Below are 5969 nucleotides of genomic sequence, written 5' to 3' on the forward strand. Positions count from 1 at the left end.
GGGAAAGGCATCTTCCAAAAATGTGAGTCTGATTCCAACTAGAGAATAGAGAAACATCCAGGTTTTTCATACTGAAATAAATGTTAAATATTTATATACAATAGGTTTTAGATTATTATAAAAATAAAGAATAGTCACTGTTTTGTAGCTAAATCTTTACAATTATCTTTCATTTAAACTATTAAACAGTAAAATCGGCATTATAATTTGAGTTGCTTCAAAAATCTTGATGCTCAAACAAGCTTTATGTCACCTACAATACGCAAGACATCGGTAAATAGAATTACGGTAGACCTTATTTAATTATTTATTTTTATTAAAAATTAAAAAAGATAATGTAAACAAAAATGAATAAATGGCACCGTTTGATACATTATTATTGTAATGGTGTACGCATAAATTAGCATAATAAAATTCAATTTTCCAGTATCCTCTTTACTTTTATCTGAAAATTAATTTGTGGGAAAATACATGGACCCATTAGCTGTGTTTTCAGGCAAACATTTTATCCATTATTTTTAAAAATATAGTTGCTGTGATGAATTACTTCAATGATGCAACTGCTGGAGTGGATCCATTTTGGGCCTCATACTGCATTGTTGTACTTTCCAATTGGCAACTTAAATTTTTAAAATTTTGTATGTGCGTCATAATATATAGGCGGTAGCCTATATGTAGGATTGAGGTTGGTTTTTGAAGATGGCGGCCAAATTTACAATTTTCAAACGTTTATAACTCTTTTATCTTACATTGTACAGCCTTATAAATGGCCTAGATGGGCTCTCCATCAATGAACGATTCTCCTAGTACCGGCCAGTACTGTAGCGAGAGCATTTCTAGAGAACAGGCCCAAATTCAAATTTCTGCAAAATTCTTCAGACTATTTCTTCTTTCATTTTCTATCAACACGGAAATCTTTTAAACCAAAGAACCGCTCGAGTTGGCGTTTACATCATTCCTTTGTGCTTGGGTCAAGGACTGGACAAGTGGAAGACAAAATCCAGCTGCAGGCACAACATGGGTTTGTGGTTTGACGCCATTTTATTTTATGTGCACATGATCAGCATGAATATAATTAACCTAACCACACAATCATAACAAAATGTAATTTATATATTTAAGAAAAAGAATGGAAACAAGTAAATAAAAAACATTAAAAATATAAAAGTAGTAGAATTAAATTGGAAAAAAGTAAAGGAACAAGAGGATACTTGCAAACTGGTGATGTAAGAAATCCTACACCACTGCATGAAAGACATAGCTTATGTATAACTATAGTGCAGTATCTCATGTACTTAGTGTGGGCTTTTTGGTAATATTCTTTATGCAATGGTGTAGGATTTTTTACATCACCACTTTGCAAGTATCCTCTTCTTTCTTTACTTTTTTTTCCAATTTAATCCTACTACTTTTCCATTTTTAATGTTTTTTATTTACTTGTGTTAGTCAATTTGTGCCTGATGTTAATGAGGTTCCAGTTAGTGTTATAAAACAATTAAGGTTTGACAATATAATTATAGCATAAATAAATAATTTACTGATAAAAAGTGCAGATAGTCAGTTAAGACTAAGAAAAGGTTTAAGGAGAAAGTAAGCACACTTTCTAACTTTTGAATTGACAATTACCAGAAAGCTATTTGGAACAGCTATTGTGAACTTCAGTAGTTAGACAAAGGAAAAGGTACTTTTTCAAAGTATTGCATGATTTTACAGCCATTTTATTGCTTAGGACTGAAAGATTTGACACAAGGCTATTACATTAATTCTTATTGATGCTATTTATAATTAAAATAAGTTGAGAAAACAAACCTTGAAAAAATCTATTAATACAAGACTGTCAAAAAATTCTTCAAAGGTGCAATTCTTTTGCATTTTCCGAAACGTCATTCCTTCACGTTTTAAGTCTACAAGCCCTGCTGCCTCTTAAAAACTTTAATGCTACAGTCTAATGTCTACATCTGGTGGCTTACTACGTTGATCATTTATTGCCTAGGATCTAAAAACGTTAATCCTGTCTTATTTCATGCTACAATTAACATAATTCAATGGAAAAGATTTGCTCATGTAATGGTTGTGGTGAGGTATAGTTCATTTTCATGGGATCTGATTTTTGCCATCTTCATCTTTCTCTAAACGTGTAATTACTGTATAGCGTCTACCCATATCACTGAATTGCATTTTCCTGACCTAAATAAGAATCCAGAATCTTATATTAAGGTATTCTTAATACAGGCGATGTTGCTGCTATGGATTGGACTCTGTTCTTCACTAACAACATCTAAGGTTTGGCCTTATGCTATTGGCTATTATTATTGTTTGGTCATCATTAATGAATTGTTTCCTTTTATACATTCATTTCCACGAATTTCATCTTACATGCCATTTTGTTTTGGCTATATCTGTTCTCTTTTCTTTCTGTTTTGATCAAAAGAAAGTTTCTGAACCTAAACTTTGACTTACAGTAACCTGCTACTGCTATAAAGTGTAAAGTGAAGGCAACTATATATATTGGAGCTGTCTTTTCTCTTCTTGAGGAAGTGTTCGAGTGTACATAAGATAAATGTGTTGTATCAAGACAGCTACTTTAACTTCTTGTACTCTGGAAGAGATAAACCTGTTCTGTAATAATAAGTGCCATTTCTGATGCAGATTCTAATTTGTTCGTTGTCCTTTTAAGTAACTTCGATGATGCAATTTCTGACAATTGAATGTAGCATCAACAGAATAATGATATGAAAGGCAATGTTTTATTTTACAGACTTTTAGTCAAGTGGCAATCTTCATTGTGGTGCACCAATTCTTGCAAGGGACTAGCAGGAAGAAAAAAATTTTGGCAGACTGTTTCTTACTATTGCAGCTATGCTTCAGTTTAAATTATCCTCTTACCTTCAAGACATGGAGTTCATTGTCGTATGAATTACTACTTCAAGCTACAAAAGATAAGGTGGGCATCCACTATGCAGTGTTATTACGTGCAACTTGTGCTTCAACCTTTCATGTTTTTTGGGAACATTTTGCATGAAGTAGAGGACTCTCCAATTAATGCAACGTGTTGCACAAACACGTCAAAAGCTACTGGCAACCATAGGCACCTGCAGGCCCGGGCTTTGCCCAGGTAGTTTTTAATCAAAACCACACCCAAAAGGTGTGTTTCGTTATGATTAGGACACTATAATTCATTTTTAATACCCACAGCTGTTTATATAAGTATCAGCTCATCTTTACAGTTATTTTAGTGTGGTAACTGGCTTCAGTGGCTGGTGACAGTAAGTTTTTAGTCATTTAATTAATTGACCACACCCCCAATTGATATGAATAATTAATGAGCCCGGGTGAATGCAAATATCTGCAGTCGCCTATGCTGGTGACAAAGTTGCTTAGTGGACTCCCACCCTTAGGGTTTTATCAGCGTAAGGAGATAAACTTCAATAATTGTTTCGTAGAACTTTCAATAAGCAGCCATCACAATAAAACTTCACCTTTTCACAACAAGATGTACCAATCACTTCAATACACTATGTATTCATCTTGCAGTCACTTTATAATTCTTTAACAAGCGAAACCTCACACTTGCTGTTCAGCAGTAGCCACAATGCCTACAATTATGGCTATGATACTATATTAAATGATACTTTGGAATACCCTGGTATTATTAAATATGAGTTTTTATGAAATAGTAAATCAATCTACATTTTATATTAATCTTTTAACTTTGATTTGTAGAACCTTAAATCAATCTCTGATTGCGTGTACTTAAATTTAGCTTTCTCTATGAAAACAGATTTGGCATTACTAATTTTAACTCGTAACTCATTTAATTTTTTAAGGATTAAAGAACATGGTTCCCTAATCTATACACTTCTTTCTTAGTATATGAAATTCTATGAAAGGATCAATACGAGGAAAAACAAATCTTTTTTTTGAGAACTCCTGAAATGCGTGATCTTTTCCATCGTTTAAAAATTGCTGTTTTTCCCTTTTCAGAAGTGAAGTGGTTGAATATAGCTATCAGCCATTGGGCATACAAGGGTTAAAGTGTACTTCAATAACTTATTGGCTGACAAATTTACTGCATGTGAGACTAAGGTTGAAGGAGTGGGTCATGTTTGCTGGTACAGGTACCAAGTCAATGTCAAGAGACTGCAGCTTCTGCTTGACATTTTCAGTAATTCGACTCGTAAAATCATCTCAGATTATTAATGCTGGTTGTGATTTTGATAACTTGAATTCATCTCGTTTCCGCACACAATATGGACCAACAACATGCTCTAACAGTTTGATGCTCTCCTTTTTATTTAACCAGTGCTTGATGTTTTGTGTAACACTGAATATAGGAGGGAAAGTTAATCTCAAAGGAAGACTAGCAGTGGTCTTGTCTCCAAAAGTTATCTGAAAAAGTAAAAACTCTTCTGCAAGTGTGACTGTGACAATAGGATTTATGTTCCATTTGTCAGTCAAAGCTTTACCTGGCATGATTTGGAGCCCTTACCTGTTATTGTTTTTTTCCCAACAGAAACAAATGCTGAAGGTGTTTGATCAGAATTTAATATCACAACAGGGAGAATACCATTTTTCCTACAAAAGTCCTTATATCATTGAGATACGTTTCGTTACAATCTTAACAAAGCCCTTGTGGCACCAGTGGATGTGATGTACCCATTTGCCTGTATATTGAACAAACTCATGGTGTTGAAGTGTGACAAATGCTGCAGTATTGGCAGGTTGGTGGCCCAGCACTGCCTTTTTCTGCACAAGCAAATGCAGCTAATGATTGCTTAATTGAGGGCTGCAAATTGCCAAAGTGTAAGTCTTTATTATTATATACATAGTACTATCTTTGTATTCTATAGTAGTATTCTTGAAGGAGTCCAAAGAGAACAACAAAGTTTAAGCTCAACGACAAGTCATCTGACTATAAATCTAGATTGATTTCATTGAATCTACTGCCTTTGATGTACAGATTAGAGTTAAATGACATCATGTTCTTTCTCTCCTCACTTAAGAACCCCTCCTCCCATTTCAACATCTTGGATTATTTCTCATTTTGTAACCACTCAATCTCTACCCGTTCTTCAATAAAGTCTAAGCTACAGCACTCACTTCCTTCCTATTCTCTACTGCACCACTCATTTTTCCACAGTTTTCCTTGTTTATATTCTGGGTGCAGTTAAAAGTTAACTGTATCCCTTCATATCTATCTCTTTTTCGGTTCCTCTCGTCTTTTCTCTCTCTCTCTCTGCTTTCTCAGTGGTCTGTAAAATTTTGATAATAATAATAATAATAATAATAATCACAACCTCCCAAGAGCTTACAAAGGCAGGTGTAGGGGAAATAGGCCAAGGCCACGAGGAGCAACAAAAATACCTTTTTTAACTTCTGTTATATGTTGCAATAATAGATGTAATAACAAAATAATGTAAATGTAATTGAAAAATACATCTGTATAAAGCCTAAATAAAAATACATAAGCAATGCTTAGTGTAGTGTTTCACAAGACATAAATGCTCCACTGCTTTAGTTTCTATTGATCCTCCTAAGAAAAAAATATACATAATTATCAAAATCCATGAGATAAGAAATAAGTATTACCTAATAGCCATTACTATGGACACACTGATTACATACATGACCATTCACCGTGCCGTCATTCATAATCTATGAAAGCAATAAGACATTCTGAAATCCAACATTAAATTTTTAATACTGACTATAAAGCCAAGGCAATAATTATGTTGCAACAATAAAGCTGGACTGCATAGTGAAAGAAAACTATGGACTGTATTGCAATAAATAAAAATGAGTTTCCAAATAGTATAACCTGAATAGACAATTGCGTCAAGAATAAGTCAAAAATGTATTTATCAGAGGAACACATATCAGTGGCAGATCCAGGAAAAAAGGAAGTGGGGTTCCGGTGCATTAAGTGCACTTAAATGACACACCATGAGTTCTTTTGATGTGCAAATTGT

Source organism: Amphimedon queenslandica, unplaced genomic scaffold (genome assembly GCF_000090795.2).
Source record: "Amphimedon queenslandica unplaced genomic scaffold, v1.1 AMPQUscaffold_12823, whole genome shotgun sequence".
NCBI classification, from domain to species: domain Eukaryota; kingdom Metazoa; phylum Porifera; class Demospongiae; order Haplosclerida; family Niphatidae; genus Amphimedon; species Amphimedon queenslandica.